The 17217-nt window shown below is 43.4% G+C and overlaps 1 protein-coding gene across 14 annotated transcripts in view; it reads right to left on the bottom strand.

The window, feature by feature from the left end:
* The window catches only part of CNKSR2 (connector enhancer of kinase suppressor of Ras 2), a 550079-nt gene that overhangs the window by 132558 nt on the left and 400304 nt on the right, over positions 1-17217 (bottom strand). The gene's annotated exons all lie outside the window — the stretch shown is intronic.

A 17217-nucleotide genomic window follows, 5' to 3' on the forward strand; every position in this document is an offset into this window, starting at 1 on the left:
CCGAGGCACAGAACGAGCAGGGATTTACATGAAAGTATTACAGGCTGTACTTAGTTTTCCATATTTGGGGACTTTTTAATTTAAAATGCACGTATATTGGACAAAACAATTCTTCTTGCGAATGGCTTTCATTTATAATTTTGCACCTTTTGGCTTAGGCTACTTAGGCAAATCAGGTTTTTTGCATCAGGCACAATACGGCGAATGTTGAAAAAACTGGATCCGGCGCAGATTGTGAAAAACTGATGCGACAGATCAGTTTTTTCGACGAATCCAGCTAGCATATCTAGATTATAGGATAAAAAAAAATTTGGAGCATGCTCAGTTTAAAAAAACGGAATCCGTCATTTTCTGGATCCGGCACCTTCCGGCTCCCATAGACTTCCATTCTAGCAATCAAAAACGTTGCTATGGACGTTTTTTCATGAAACCGGAAATGGCAGATTTGCCGGATCCGGCGAAAACCAGGCGAAACTACTATTACTAAATTAAACTTACTTGTCGAAAAGGAAAAAAAAATTATGGCATTGCTGAAATCGACAGCATAAATTTATACTAGTACTCTATCACCATGGAAACTAACTTTTTACAGCCAACACATTCTATATAAATGAATATTCCCAGCAGCAAGATCTACCAAAGATAAACAGAACAAAGCAGAACAAACCGTTCAATCTGTATTACTTAAAATATAGTGTGAATTTACATTTGGAACAAAGATATCAAAACTTTAAGCTCTTCTCGTCTCAGTCAATGTTCATCTTTGCGCTTTCGTTTTTTCCTCCCTATTCTAAGAGCCATAACAGGGCTTGTTCTCGGCAGGATGATTTGGAGTTCTGAATGACACCATTCATTTTACCATACACTGTAATGGGAAAGGTGATCAAATTCCAAGTGCAAGCGAAATGGAGAAAAAAAATGCAATTCTGCCATTGTTGTTTTATTGTGGAATAATAATAAAAAAAGACTTGTCAGTGTAATTCTTCAGGGCAGTACAATTACGTCGATACCAAATTTGTATAGATTTTTTTTATTGTTAGAATGGTGAAAAAAAATCAGAAATGTGTAAAAAAAAAAAAATTTTGCGTCTCCGAAAACTTATATTTTTCCATCAATTGAGTGCTGTGAGGGATTTTTTTTAGGGAAGGTTTAAGTTTTTATTGATATTTTTGGATGCAAATTATGTATTGATAGCTTTTTATTGCATTTTTTTTTTTGCGATTCTGACAAATAGATTATTTTTCTTCTTTATAGTGTTTACATAATATGTTTATGCTTTTTTCCCATGTCCATTTTTAAAAAGTGAAAAGTGGGGTTACTTGAATTTGAGGTTTTTCATTTTTTTTAATTTTGAAAAAGTCTTTAAAGCTTGACAAGCTAGTCTCTGGGGCCTTCAGTAGGACCCAGCTGCCATAAAAAAAACAGTAGTATATCATGGGGTAGTGGGCAATTGGAGCTCAGGAAGGCGCGCTCTGGGACTGGGTCAAACATATCTAGATGTTAGTAAGTAGTCCATATTCATAGTAACCTTTTCAGAGCAAAAAATGTGTTTAGGGTGAGCCATTTTCACTTTCATCACTATTTCTACGTAAAAATAAGAATACAGATAAAAAGTATAATTAAAAAAATGTGTACTACATCGTTTTTTGGACCCACTTCTGGTTTTGGCTTACAAATACTGATACAAAATAATGGAAAAAAAATTCTGAAGCTTGAAAGTGGCCAAATAGTGTCACAGACTGGCTAGTCTCCAGTTATCAACACTCACCCCTCCAATAAAACGCCTTTATAACTCCGCTGTGAAAAAAGGTTGTCCACTACTTATATCACCGATATCAGACAGGTTGAGGTCCGACACCCAGAAACCCCCTATGATCCGTTGTTTGCAGCAAAGTTGTACACAGTGCATAGAGCTGTGCAGTCACTGTTCTTGGGTACTGACTGCAGCTCAGCTACATTTTCTCTTCAAAGACGCACGACCAGGAGTTCAGAAGATGTTTTCCGGTCATGTGCAGTGCACACCTCGGAAGCAGAGGTGCAGTGACATTATCGGAATAAGGTGCGCGCATGGGCTAGATTTGTGATGACGTCGCTAGTGCAAATTATTATGATTTACGAGCAACCATAAGAGATGGGCGGGAATGACTGTTCACATATCCCCACCCCAGGGGCATGGTTTGGCAGGTAAAATGGAGACCGAGTGTCTCATTCACTGTCTGGAGATGTGTGGATCTCCTGTGCTTTGGTCTGTGCTAAGGCCTAAAGAGCCAGACACTATCCTGAGTATGCGAACCCGCAATATTGTATAGACTTTGTACTTTGTGCTGGAAAAAGCTGTTCTTTTGTTTGCTTCCTTGAGTGGTTTATGCAGTCTTAATAAACCTGCCTGGACATTTTCGTAATACAGCTTCCTGTGCTTGCCTCAAAGGCAGCTGAGTACAAACCTCTACAATATATATACAGTGGGGCAAAAAAGTATTTAGTCAGTCAGCAATAGTGCAAGTTCCACCACTTAAAAAGATGAGAGGCGTCTGTAATTTACATCATAGGTAGACCTCAACTATGGGAGACAAACTGAGAAAAAAAAATCCAGAAAATCACATTGTCTGTTTTTTTAACAATTTATTTGCATATTATGGTGGAAAATAAGTATTTGGTCAGAAACAAACAATCAAGATTTCTGGCTCTCACAGACCTGTAACTTCTTCTTTAAGAGTCTCCTCTTTCCTCCACTCATTACCTGTAGTAATGGCACCTGTTTAAACTTGTTATCAGTATAAAAAGACACCTGTGCACACCCTCAAACAGTCTGACTCCAAACTCCACTATGGTGAAGACCAAAGAGCTGTCAAAGGACACCAGAAACAAAATTGTAGCCCTGCACCAGGCTGGGAAGACTGAATCTGCAATAGCCAACCAGCTTGGAGTGAAGAAATCAACAGTGGGAGCAATAATTAGAAAATGGAAGACATACAAGACCACTGATAATCTCCCTCGATCTGGGGCTCCACGCAAAATCCCACCCCGTGGGGTCAGAATGATCACAAGAACGGTGAGCAAAAATCCCAGAACCACGCGGGGGGACCTAGTGAATGAACTGCAGAGTGCTGGGACCAATGTAACAAGGCCTACCATAAGTAACACACTACGCCACCATGGACTCAGATCCTGCAGTGCCAGACGTGTCCCACTGCTTAAGCCAGTACATGTCCGGGCCCGTCTGAAGTTTGCTAGAGAGCATTTGGATGATCCAGAGGAGTTTTGGGAGAATGTCCTATGGTCTGATGAAACCAAACTGGAACTGTTTGGTAGAAACACAAATTGTCGTGTTTGGAGGAAAAAGAATACTGAGTTGCATCCATCAAACACCATACCTACTGTAAAGCATGGTGGTGGAAACATCATGCTTTGGGGCTGTTTCTCTGCAAAGGGGCCAGGACGACTGATCCGGGTACATGAAAGAATGAATGGGGCCATGTATCGTGAGATTTTGAGTGCAAAGCTCCTTCCATCAGCAAGGGCATTGAAGATGAAACGTGGCTGGGTCTTTCAACATGACAATGTTCCAAAGCACACCGCCAGGGCAACGAAGGAGTGACTTCATAAGAAGCATTTCAAGGTCTTGGAGTGGCCTAGCCAGTCTCCAGATCTCATCCCTATAGAAAACCTTTGGAGGGAGTTGAAAGTCCGTGTTGCCAAGCGAAAAGCCAAAAACATCACTGCTCTAGAGGAGATCTGCATGGAGGAATGGGCCAACATACCAACAACAGTGTGTGGCAACCTTGTGAAGACTTACAGAAAACGTTTGACCTCTGTCATTGCCAACAAAGGATATGTTACAAAGTATTGAGATGAAATTTTGTTTCTGACCAAATACTTATTTTCCACCATAATATGCAAATAAATTGTTAAAAAAACAGACAATGTGATTTTCTGGATTTTTTTTTCTCAGTTTGTCTCCCATAGTTGAGGTCTACCTATGATGTAAATTACAGACGCCTCTCATCTTTTTAAGTGGTGGAACTTGCACTATTGCTGACTGACTAAATACTTTTTTGCCCCACTGTATATGTGCGTGCGTGTATATTTTATATATTATGTAATGTAGGTTACTTGAATTTTTTCATTGTGTTTTTGTGTGCATATTTTTAACATGCATTATTATTGCACTTTCGATGCTGCACTTTTGCCTGTTTGGTATGTCATGCCAATAAAGCTGCTTTATTTTTGATACTTCCTTTTCTTTTTTTTTTTTTTTACTTTGACAGAACTTTATTGACTTAGGCCCCTTTCACACATCAGTTTTTTGCCATCAGTCGCAATCCTTCGAATTTTGAAAAAAACGGATCAGGCGACTGATAGACTTGTATTAGTGACGGATTGCGACGGACTGCCCCACGTTTCATCCGTCGTTCGCCAGATCCATCGATAATTGTTTGTACGGAGGCCGGAGTGTTATGATCTGGTAATTCAGTACCACAATGGACATAGAAGTCAGAGCACATACAGTGACCTGACAATAACCCAAAAACATAGAACGAGCTCTGAGACGTGGGAACTCTGCAGACCGCAATCCCTAATCCTAATAATGCAACTCGGCACAGCCTGAGAAACTAGCTAGCCTGAAGATAGAAAATAAGCCTACCTTGCCTCAGAGAAATACCCCAAAGGAAAAGGCAGCCCCCACATATAATGACTGTGAGTTAAGATGAAAAGACAAACGTAGAGATTAAATAGATTTAGCAAAGTGAGGCCCGACTTTCTGAACAGAGCGAGGATAGGAAAGGTAACTTTGCGGTCAACACAAAACCCTACAAACAACCACGCAAAGGGGGCAAAAAGACCCTCCGTACCGAACTAACGGCACGGAGGTACACCCTCTGCGTCCCAGAGCTTCCAGCAAGCAAGAAAAAACAAATAAGCAAGCTGGACAGAAAAAAACAGCAAACAAATAGCCAAAGCGGAACTTAGCTATGCAGAGCAGCAGGCCACAGGAACGATCCAGGAGGAAACAGGTCCAATACTAGAACATTGACTGGAGGCCAGGATCAAAGCACTAGGCGGAGTTAAATAGAGCAGCACCTAACGACTTCACCACATAACCTGAGGAAGGAAACACAGAAGCCGCAGTTCCACTCTCCTCCACCAACGGAAGCTCACAGAGAGAATCAGCCGAAGTACCACTTGTGACCACAGGAGGGAGCTCTGCCACAGAATTCACAACACCGGAGACAACGGACAAAGTAACTGTTTTTGTGTACGTCAAAAAAACAGACAGCGACAGATCTGTTGCCATCTGTCGTTTGCTAGAATGGACGGTGACGGATTCCATTTTTTTTTAACTGAGCATGCTTCAATCCAAATAGCCAGATCTGCTAGTTGGATCCGTTCAAAAAAACGAATCCGTCGCATCAGTTTTTCTCAATCTGCGACAGATCTGTCTAGCCATCAGATTGTGACAGATGGCAAAAAACTGATGTGTGAAAGGGGCCTTACTTAAGTGAGGAGTACATGCGTTTTTGATGCGTTTCCACCGTGGAAATGCACTAAAGTCACAAGTGTGCTTTTTACCCGTGGAATTTCCATACCTAATGCAAGTCTACGGTTAAATTCCACACAGAAACCTCATCGCGCCCGCCAGAGAAATTTGATTTGAGAAATGGATTTGAAAAATGCACTGCATGTCAGTTTATGCAGCGTTGACAGAGTGGACATGAGATTTTTGTAAATCTTATCCACTTTGTTAGAACTGTTTTTTTGCACAAAAACACGCAGGAAAGAGAAGGAGATCCAGCTCAACGAAATAGTGAAAAATCCATAATTTATTTCACTCAAAATAAAACATGCTGATGTTTTGTCCTTTCACTGTATTTTGAGTGAAATAAATTATGGATTTTTCACTATTTCGTTGAGCTGGATCTCCTTCTCTTTCCTGTTCGTCCACGCCCTGACACAGCGGTTCCGTGCTCCGAGCTCCTGGGAATGTCGGTATGGTGAGCTGGATTTTGTTTTTCCACAAAAACACGCAGCATGAAAAATATCCACCCAATGCTCATAGTGGGAATGTTGCCTAAAAGTATTATGCATCTGTTTTTACCTTGATGTATCGGACATAGAGCGGTCATAGCACCGTACTTAATATATGACTTGTTTATATCCATCCTGTACACCAATACACCAACAAAAAAGAACAGAAGAAGCCTCTATTTTTACTGAACCTGTGCCTCCCTGTTACTGACTGCATTGATCCCATTTTGCTAATTTTCACACCTGATAAAAATGTTGCTCATAAAGTTTGTAAAAAGAAGATCATGCATCAAATTGTAAGCGAACGCTCATGAAACACAGGCCTGATAACCAGGTGCGAAAGGAGAACTTCTCTCAGCCAAATAGGTGCAGGTAACTAGTTATATTCATCCAATCATTATGCAAAAGATTATATGTAACACTTCAACAAAACAAAGTGACTTGTGTGACTGTGCTCTGCACCAACTTAGGCCGGCAAATGCAATAAATGCAGTGTCTAGACAGAAGGGAGTCAATTACCGAACCACGGCTGGAATGAGAAATGTCACAAATGGTTTTCATAAACTCACTACAACAGCAGAAAGTACAGTCCGTGCAGCAATTTGCAGAACAGAACGAACATAAAAAGATATAAATATGCTACGTTATAATATATATATATATATATATATATATATACAGACACACACGTCTCATACATATGCATATATATCTATATATATAATTGTCTAAGGGGTACTTCTGTTTTTCTGTCGGCAACTTCCGTAACGGAAATCCCGCATCACTGATTGGTCTCGCCAGCTGCCTGTCATGGCTGCCGCGACCAATCAGCAACGGGCAGTCCGATTAGTCCCTCCCCTACTCCCCTGCAGTCAGTGCCCGGCACCGGCTCCATAATCCCCTCCAGTCACCGCTCACACAGGATTAATGCCAGCAGTAACGGGCCGCGGGTTACCGCTGCTATTAACCCTGTGTGTCCCCAACTTTTTTACTATTGATGCTGCCTATGCAATAAACTACGTGGGCTGTGCAATATACTGCGTGGGCTGTGCAATATACTACGTTGCTGGGCAATATACTACGTGGGCTGGGCAATATACTACGTGGGCTAGGCAATATACTACGTGCAATATACTACGTGGGCTGGGCAATATACTACATGGCTGTGCTATACACTATGTGGGCTGTGTTATACACTACGTGGGCTGTGTTATACACTACGTGGGCTGTGTTCTATACTGCGTGCGTGGGCTGTGTGTACTATGTGGCTGTGTTATATGCTATGTGGGCTGTTATACACTCTGTGGGCTGTGGTATATATTATGTGGCTGTGCTATATACTCCGTGGGCTGTGCTATATACTACGTGGCTGTGCAATATACTACGTGGGCTGTTCTATACTACGTGGCTCTACTATATACTACGTGGCCATGCTATATACTACGTGGCCGGCCGTGAACAATCAGCGACAGGCGCAGTCTGGCCGCGAATTGGCGTGGGATTTGAACCACGCTTCGCTAATTGGTCACGAACGGCCGAATCCTGTGTATTCAATGTATTCTAAAATCTTCATAAATAAACTACATTCATATTCTAGAATACCCGATGCGTTAGAATCGGGCTACTATCTGGTATATACAGTTAGGGCCAGAAATATTTGGACAGTGACACAATTTTCGCGAGTTGGGCTCTGCATGCCACCACATTGGATTTGAAATGAAACCTCTACAACAGAATTCAAGTGCAGATTGTAACGTTTAATTTGAAGGGTTGAACAAAAATATCTGATAGAAAATGTAGGAATTGTACACATTTCTTTACAAACACTCCACATTTTAGGAGGTCAAAAGTAATTGGACAAAAACATAACCCAAACAAAATATTTTTATTTTCAATATTTTGTTGCAAATCCTTTGGAGGCAATCACTGCCTTAAGTCTGGAACCCATGGACATCACCAAACGCTGGGTTTCCTCCTTCTTAATGCTTTGCCAGGCCTTTACAGCCGCAGCCTTCAGGTCTTGCTTGTTTGTGGGTCTTTCCGTCTTAAGTCTGGATTTGAGCAAGTGAAATGCATGCTCAATTGGGTTTAGATCTGGAGATTGACTTGGCCATTGCAGAATGTTCCACTTTTTGGCACTCATGAACTCCTGGGTAGCTTTGGATGTATGCTTGGGGTCATTGTCCATCTGTACTATGAAGCGCCGTCCAATCAACTTTGCAGCATTTGGCTGAATCTGGGCTGAAAGTATATCCCGGTACACTTCAGAATTCATCCGGCTACTCTTGTCTGCTCTTATGTCATCAATAAACACAAGTGACCCAGTGCCATTGAAAGCCATGCATGCCCATGCCATCACGTTGCCTCCACCATGTTTTACAGAGGATGTGGTGTGCCTTGGATCATGTGCCGTTCCCTTTCTTCTCCAAACTTTTTTCTTCCCATCATTCTGGTACAGGTTGATCTTTGTCTCATCTGTCCATAGAATACTTTTCCAGAACTCAGCTGGCTTCTTGAGGTGTTTTTCTGCAAATTTAACTCTGGCCTGTCTATTTTTGGTATTGATGAATGGTTTGCATCTAGATGTGAACCCTTTGTATTTACTGTCATGGAGTCTTCTCTTTACTGTTGACTTAGAGACAGATACACCTACTTCACTGAGAGTGTTCTGGACTTCAGTTGATGTTGTGAACGGGTTCTTCTTCACCAAATTAAGTATGCGGCGATCATCCACCACTGTTGTCATCCGTGGAGACGCCCAGGCCTTTTTGAGTTCCCAAGCTCACCAGTCAATTCCTTTTTTCTCAGAATGTACCCAACTGTTGATTTTGCTACTCCAAGCATGTCTGCTATCTCTCTGATGGATTTTTTCTTTTTTTTCAGCCTCAGGATGTTCTGCTTCACCTCAATTGAGAGTTCCTTTGACCGTATGTTGTCTGCTCACAGCAACAGCTTCCAAATGCAAAACCACACACCTGGAATCCACCCCTGACCTTTTAACTACTTCATTGATTACAGGTTAACGAGGGAGACGCCTTCAGAGTTAATTGCAGCCCTTAGAGTCCATTGTCCAATTACTTTTGGTCCCTTGAAAAAGAGGACGCTATGCATTACAGAGCTATGATTCCTAAACCCTTTCTCCGATTTGGATGTGGAAACTATCATATTGCAGCTGGGAGTGTGCACTTTCAGCCCATATTATATATATAATTGTATTTCTGAACATGTTTTTGTAAACAGCTAAAATAACAAAACTTGTGTCACTGTCCAAATATTTCTGGCCCTAACTGTATATATATACATTCACACGTTTAACTAGTTTGGTTACTTGTGCAATATAATCAAATTTTAGTTAGACGAATACAAATGTTTTTATCATTTCTATTTCACTACAAAATACATATACCCCTACCATTAATTTAAAATGGATATGCATAATTACTCAAAATTGACTATTTCCCGGTGTCCAGAAGAAGAAAATAGTGGGCACCAAGAGACATATATAATATGTAGACTAAGGGTGCTACAGCTGACTGTGCAATTCCCCACAAATAATTATGACTTTTCTCTGCCTGTTGTCACTTTGTGTGTTTGTTTTTATTTTGTTTAGCAATTATATTCTTCAGGAACGCCATGAGAAGCAGGCCACTTCCGACCTGCGCCCTGTTGGAGATGGCACATACAGGGGGTGTCAGATGGCGCAATGCAGTGACATTATCGAGCTGTCCAGCATCTACTGCTGTGCAGGATAGGAGAAGAGACAGAGGCGCCGCTGGACAAGGAGTATGGATTAGGTGAGTATAAGCTTTTTATCATTATTCTTATATTTTATGGTCACTGAATGTGGGCGATCAAAAGGGGCTGGCTGTAGGAGACCATAATACGGGGGACTGCCTGTTGGCATAATTATGGCGGGCTGCTGACCGTGGGGCATACTACTTGGGGCTGCTGGCTCTGGAGGAAGCTATACTGGGGGCTCCTGGCTAGGAAGGACAATACTGGGGGCTGACAATTGTGGGGGACATAATACTGGAGGCTGCTGACTGTGGGGGACATTATGGGGCTGGCTATGGTTAACATTACACTGAGGGCTTGCTGTGAAGTCTTTATAGGGAGCTGTGGAGGGGACTTACTGTATATTTGGCTGTGGGGGACAATACTAGGGGCTGTAGAAACATTATACTGTAAAGGGGCGGTGATGACCATAATGTATAGAGAGCTGTAGGGGACATACTTGGGTCTGTAGTGACCATACTGTATTGGAGGCTGTTGTGACCCATGTGCATAGGGCACTATGGTGGACATTATTCTGAATAGGTGATTGTGGTGAAAATATTTTCTGGGGGACTGTGGTGAACATCGTACTGTATATTGGGGGCTGTGGTGAATACCATACTGTGTGGGACATTATAAATATATAAGGTTGTCTGGGTCCCATAATACTATATGTGGTGTTGTGTAGGCCATCATATTATATATGGGGTGACACTATATAATGGGGGACTGTGGTGGACAAATTACTTAATGGGCGTGGTCGTGGAAATCATAGTATATATTGGTGGGCTGTTGTGGATATCATACTGTATAGGAGGCTGTGGTTATCAAGGGCAGACATACCAGCTTGATGACATCAGCAAGCAGCACGCACCTGTGTCAGAGAGATAAAGCTGCCAGTGAAGACGATGCTGTGGGGGAACGGACAGAGAGGTGAGTGGTGGTGTTTTTTTTAAAGCAATACACTGGGGAGAGTACACAGAGGTGGTTGGGGAGAACAATGATGAAGGTGAGGGAGGTCAATGATGAGGGTGAGGGAGAACAATGATGGGGGAGTATAATAATGGGGGAGAACAATGATGGGGCTGGTGGAGAGGAAACTGAGTTGTGGTGGGGGAGAGGACAGGTGTGTTGGAAAGAACAATATTTAAGGGTGGGGACAACAATGATGAGGGTGGGGGAGAACTGTGGCACCCCTGGAGTCCGGTTTCCACAGTGGCATTGCCTCCCTCACAGGGGGTGATGCCATGCCTGGAAGCAAGAAGGGATTCCCTTAGCAGGTACGCTGGCATACAACACCTTTCCTGACTCCAGACCAGAAGGGGGAGCTCTAACCTGGTTTCAGGGTAGCTTCCCTATAAGTTCTGGTCTGGAGGCGGGGTTAGTGAGTTCAGTGTGAAACAGTGAAGAGGAAGAAGCATGTGAGGAGAGCCTGGGAGTGGAGCTGCAACTGAGATCACCCCAGGATTGAGTGCAAGAGAGCGGACACCGAAGTCCGTGGTTGTTGTGGGAACTGCATGACCCACAGCCCAATGCAGATGACAGGAGATTGCAGGTCTCCTGGCCACAACTGACACCCGAAGGCACAGCCGCATATCAGAGCCTGGAGTCACCACAATTGAGTGAAACCTGGAAAAGGCTCAAGCTGCCTGCCATGCAGGTAGTGTTTCACTAAGTAGAGACGGAGAGAGGAACTTGAGGAGAACTACAAGCATCAGGAACCCAGAGAGCAGCGCAGTAGGGAGGCTTCCAACCCCACTTGGCTAGGGGAATTCTGAACTGCTTCCAGGCTGCCTGGATCTCTAATACCACCTGCTACCTGTTCTCTGGACTGCACCTACAATTAAAGGTAAAGAAACTACAGACCCCATGTCCTCCAATTTTTCGTGCATCCCAATGTCCAAAACCCCTCATTATTATTATTTATATAGCACCATTAATTCCATGGTGCTGTACATGAGAAAAGGGGTTACGTACAGGGTTATAGATATCGTTTACAGTAAACAAATTTACAATGACAGACCGGTACAGAGGGGAGAGGACTCTGTCCTTGTGGACTTACATTCTACTGGATAATGGGGAAGAGACAGAAGGCCAGGGGTGCGGCAGCTCTGGTGGTGGTGACGCGGGAGCTCTGGCGGTGGTGACGCGGCAGCTCGGGTGGGTGGTGAGGTGGCAGAATGGTTATTGCAGGCTGTAGGCTTTCCTGAAAAGATGGGTTTCCGGTTCCATCTGAAGGATCCAAGGGTGGTGGATAATCGGATGTGTTGAGAAGTGGAATTCCAGAGGATGGGGGATATTCGGGAAAAATCTTGGAGGCGGTTGTGTGAGGAACGAATAAGTATGGAGGAGAGTAGAAGGTCTTGGGAGGATCAAAGATTACGTGAGGAAAGATAGTAGATTAGTTCAGAGATATAGGGAGGGGACAGGTTGTGGATGGCTTTGTAGATCAGTGATAGTAGTTTGAACAGGATTTCTTGGAGAATTGGGAGCCAGTGGAGGGATTTGCAGAGGGGAAAAGCAGGGGAGTAGTGATTAGAGAGGTGGATCAGGCGGGCAGCAAAGTTGAGGACAGACTGAAGCGGTGAAAGAGAGTTAGCGGGGAGGCCATAGAGGAGGGTGTTGCAGTAATCAAGGCGGGAGATGATGAGGGCATGCACAAGAGTTTTAGTAGATTGTGGGGTGAGGAAGGGACGGATTCTGACAATATTTTTGAGTTGGAGGCGACAGGAGGTGGCAAGAGTTTGGACGTGCGGTTTGAAAGACAGGGCAGAGTCGAGAGTTACCCCGAGGCAGCGTATTTCAGGTGCGAGAGAGAGCATGATGCCGTTTACCGTAATAGATAGATCAGGTGAGGGGATACGCAAGATGGGGGAAAGATGATGAGTTCGGTTTTGTCTACATTGAGTTTTAGGAAGCGAGAGCTGAAGAAGGAGGATATGGCTGATAGACACTCCGTGATTCTGGACAGCAGAAAGGTGACATCTGGGCCAGAGAGGTAGATCTGAGTATCGTTGGCATACAGGTGGTACTGGAAGCCATGGGACTTTATGAGTTGTCCTAGGCCAAGGGTATAGAAGGAAAAAAGTAGGGGGCCCTAGGACAGAGGCTTGGGGGACTCCAACAGAAAGAGGAGGTAGTGTGGGAGTGGGAAACACTAAATGTGCAGTCGTAAAGGTATGAGGTAATCCAGGACAGGGCAAGGCCTTTGATGTCAAGGGAAGAAAGAATCTGTAGCAGTAGGCAGTGGTCGACTGTGTCGAAAGCAGAGGACAGATCGAGAAGGAGGAGGACGGAGAACTGTCTGTTAGCTTTGGCTGTGAGTAAGTCAGTAGTAATTTTGGTCAGAGCAGTGTCAGTGGAGTGGTGGGGGCGGAAGCCAGATTGGAGGTTGTCAAGGAGAGAGTTAGATGAAAGTTGGGAGGAAAGTTGAGCATGGACATGCTGCTCAAGGAGTTTGGAAGCAAACGGGAGCAGTGATATGGGGCGATAGCTGGGCATAATAGTTGGGTCAAGGTTAGCTTTTTTGAGGATGGGTGTGATGGTGGCATGTTTGAAGGCAGAGGGGAAGGTATCAGAAGATAGCGATAGGTTGAAGAGATGGATTAGGGCTGGACTGAGCATGTTAGTGAGGTTGGGGAGCAGGTGGGAAGGGGTGGGGTCAAGTGCACAGATGGTGAGGTGAGATTTGGAAAGGAGGTGAGTAAATTTTCCTTCAGTGATGTTGGAGAGGGAAGGTATTAGGGAAGGGCAGAGGTCTGGTATATGGAGTGGTTGAGGTGGTGGAACAATAAAGGTTTGCCTTGTTTGGTCGATCTTGTTTTTGAAGTAGGTGGCAAAGTCCTCAGAAGAGATGAGGGGAGTTGGAGGTGGCAGTGGTGGGCGGAGGAGAGAGTTAAATGTGCTGAACAGTTGTTTTGGGTTGTATCATAATGAAGATACAAGGTTAGTGAAATAGGTCTGTTTAGCAGAAGTGAGGGCTAGTTTGAAGGCAAGTGTAGCTTGTCTGAAAGCAGTGAAGTTGTCAGGCAGGCGTGTTTTTTCACCAATGCCGCTCCGCGACCCTGGATGCTTGTCGGAGTGTTTTGGTGAGGTTGCTATGCCAGGATTGCTTATTGATTTGTTGCACTTTGCCAGTCTATGGCTGATGTGGTAGACTGTTCTGGTAGCCCTGGGGCCCCGCGAGTCAAACCATCTCAGCTGCAACACCACCGGCCCCAGCGCACCCCTTAAGCAGCGTCGGCCATCTCTAGCTGAACAACACAGGTGGCGTCACGAATAGTGATGAGTGAGTATTCGTTGCTCGGTTATAAACTTCTCCACAACAGTATCACGGACCTGCCTGTTTTCCTTGGTCTTCATAATGCTCTCTGTGCTTCAAACAGAACCCTGAGACTATCACAGAGCAGGTGCATTTATCATCAATTAGGCATTTAGGACAACATTGGATCATTCAGAGATCTACAATGAACTTCTGGAGTGAGTTTGCTTCACTGAAAGTAAAGGGGCCGAATAATATTGCACGCCCCACTTTTCAGTTTTTGAATTTCCACAAAAATGTAAAAATAATCAATAAATTTCATTCAACTTCACAATTGTGTTCCACTTCTTGTTGATTCTTCACCAAAAATTTACATTTGGTATCTTTATGTTTGAAGCATGATATGTGGGAAAAGGTTGAAAAGTTCCAGGGGGCCGAATACTTTCGGAAGGCACTGTATGTTCTTTCTCTATATAGATACTAAATGTCTTGTTATATATGAATCTTTTGGTTCATTTGTTGCCTATACCCGTTATCATATTGTGGATCTGTAGCATATCGATATCTTGTGCCATCACTATTGAGCGCTTCTGATCTGATGTCCCTATACATTTCCTATAGTAAATGCTCAGAATTTTTAAAGTGACAGTGCAGACAAGATCCTAAGACTATGGATGGTACCCAGAAGGGGGGGTGTACCCACAACCCAAGGCTGATCCCTTTCCCACATAATCAAAGTGGGACCATATGATAATATTGCACATTTCCGTATCCCATAATCTCATACTACGTCAATAGAACCTGTGGCGAGAAAGCCCGCCATCAGAACATACTATCCGGACAAAGGCTACAAATAATTGCATTCACCGTAAAGTTAACATCTCTGTCACATCTAAAAGTATCACACAAAGATCAGTGAGCAATCTGCTCGGAAACACATGATTACCTGAATGTGTTTCCCCCTGTGGCGATCTATGCACGGAGTCTGGGATGGCGTCGGTAGAGAGTTATCTGTTGTCTCATTTTTTTCTCGTTTTAGCGATTACAATGGGGTTTGTGTCTTCTCGGGGGGTGTGCTTTCCCCGTGTTACGACTGACGTCTGGAATAGCGTATCTCCGCCCTGTGCGGCCGGGAGTCTGGTCAAGTGTACGGAAATTGGGAGCGGCTAGCCAATGGGTGTGGCCGCTGGGTGACATGCCGGGGACAGCCCCTGTCTCCGATTGGTGGACGAATGGATGACGTCTTTGGGTAACACGCTGAGGACAGCCCCTTGTATCTGGTTGATGTTTCTGGATTACGTACCTGGGATATCCCCGTGCGAGCAATCTGATTGGTGAGATCGGACTTTAAATATCTTATGATGCCTGACCTTAGACACGCCCCCAGGAGGAAGCAGATGCGAAACGCGCATCGGGGTAGTCAAGGTGCAGCATGCCACGAGGCAGGGGAGCAGCGGGGTCATTCAGGTAACATGTACCGAGCAGATTGCTCACTAATATTTGTGTGATGACTTTTAGATGTGACAGAGATGTTAACTTTACGGTGAATACAATTATTTGTAGCCTTTGTCCGGATAGTATGTTCTGATGGCGGGATTTTTCTCGCCACAGGTTATATTGACGTAGTATGAGATTATGGGATACGGAAATGTGCAATATTATCATATGGTCCCACTTTGATTATTTGGGAAAGGGATCAGCCTTGGGTTGTGGGTACAACCCCCTTCTGGGTACCATCCATAGTCTTAGGATCTTGTCTGCACTGTCACTTTAAAAATTCTGAGCATTTACTATAGGAAATGTATAGGGACATCAGATGTTGGTGTACCCTTTAAGAGCATGTACGATATACATACAGTAGCAATCTTGCAAATGTCACTGGAGAAATGTGATACTGACCACAAGGGAATGTCCTTCTGGTGATTATTAAAATCTTTATTACGAGTACGATTTTCTAATAATTAGGTTTGATATACCTGTTGCTCCTTTTCGCTGACCTTGATATGAATGTTTGATCTGATTTTGAGGCACTGTTTTAATGTTTGGTATTGTCTATCTGTAAATAACGGTTTTTGTAGTATTAAACACTTCGTGACTGAGTATAGTTTAATAACTCTACGGTCATTATGTTTATAACTCCAAACATAGTAGATGTCACCTATAAGGTACCTGGATGTAAATGTTTACTTGGTGATTTATTTATGATGGTTCTGGTGCTGTATTTATGTACTCTTGGTGGTTCTAGTTATATTCTGGTTATGATTTTGGCTTTGTATTTATGCACTGCTGCAGATCGTTCTTGTGATGAATACAGCACCATAACCTTCATCACTACAAGAATACTCACCAGAGCCATCAGTAGAACATGAATACAGCACCAGCACAACCATCACTACGTAAATACGTCACCAGAACCACTATCAGTACAGGAATTTTACACCAGAACCACTATCAGTACATGAATACGCCACCAGAACCACTATGTATACAAGCATATGGTACTAGAACCATCATCAGTTTTGTTGCAAACCGTATTTGCTGCATGACGGATGCAAAAACCATCATACATATCCCTTTATCTATAATAGAGTCTCTTTAGTTTCCCCTAGGATATACGGCAGATACTAAACAACTTAACTGAAGCCATACTGCCCACATTATAGTTAAGTAAATATTAATTTCCATGACTGTCCTTGGCTCTGACATTTAAAATATTGGACGTCCGGGATGAATTTCACTATTTATCCTTGGGATTGTGTACATGGTCCACAAACAATGAATCGTTTTATATCCAATAGTGATGAGCGCGTGTACTCGTTTTTCCGAGCACGCTTGGGTGGTCTCCGAGTATTTGTGACTGCTCGGAGATTTAGTTTTCGTTGATACAGCTGCATGATTTACAGCTGCTAGTCAGTCTGAGAATATGTGGGGGTTGCCTGGTTGCTAGGGAATCACCACATGTAATCAAGCTGTCTAATAGCTGCAAATCATGCAGCTGCGGCAAGGAAAACTAAATCTCCGAGCAGTCACAAATACTCGGAGACCACCCGAGTAATGGGTATATTCGCTCATCACTAATATCTAACTTTGAAATTGCACTCCCTGTTGAAACTCACCCTTAAAGTACATCACTTTTTTTATTTTGTTGGTATTTT

Source organism: Ranitomeya imitator, chromosome 3, assembly GCF_032444005.1.
Source record: "Ranitomeya imitator isolate aRanImi1 chromosome 3, aRanImi1.pri, whole genome shotgun sequence".
Lineage (NCBI taxonomy): Eukaryota > Metazoa > Chordata > Amphibia > Anura > Dendrobatidae > Ranitomeya > Ranitomeya imitator.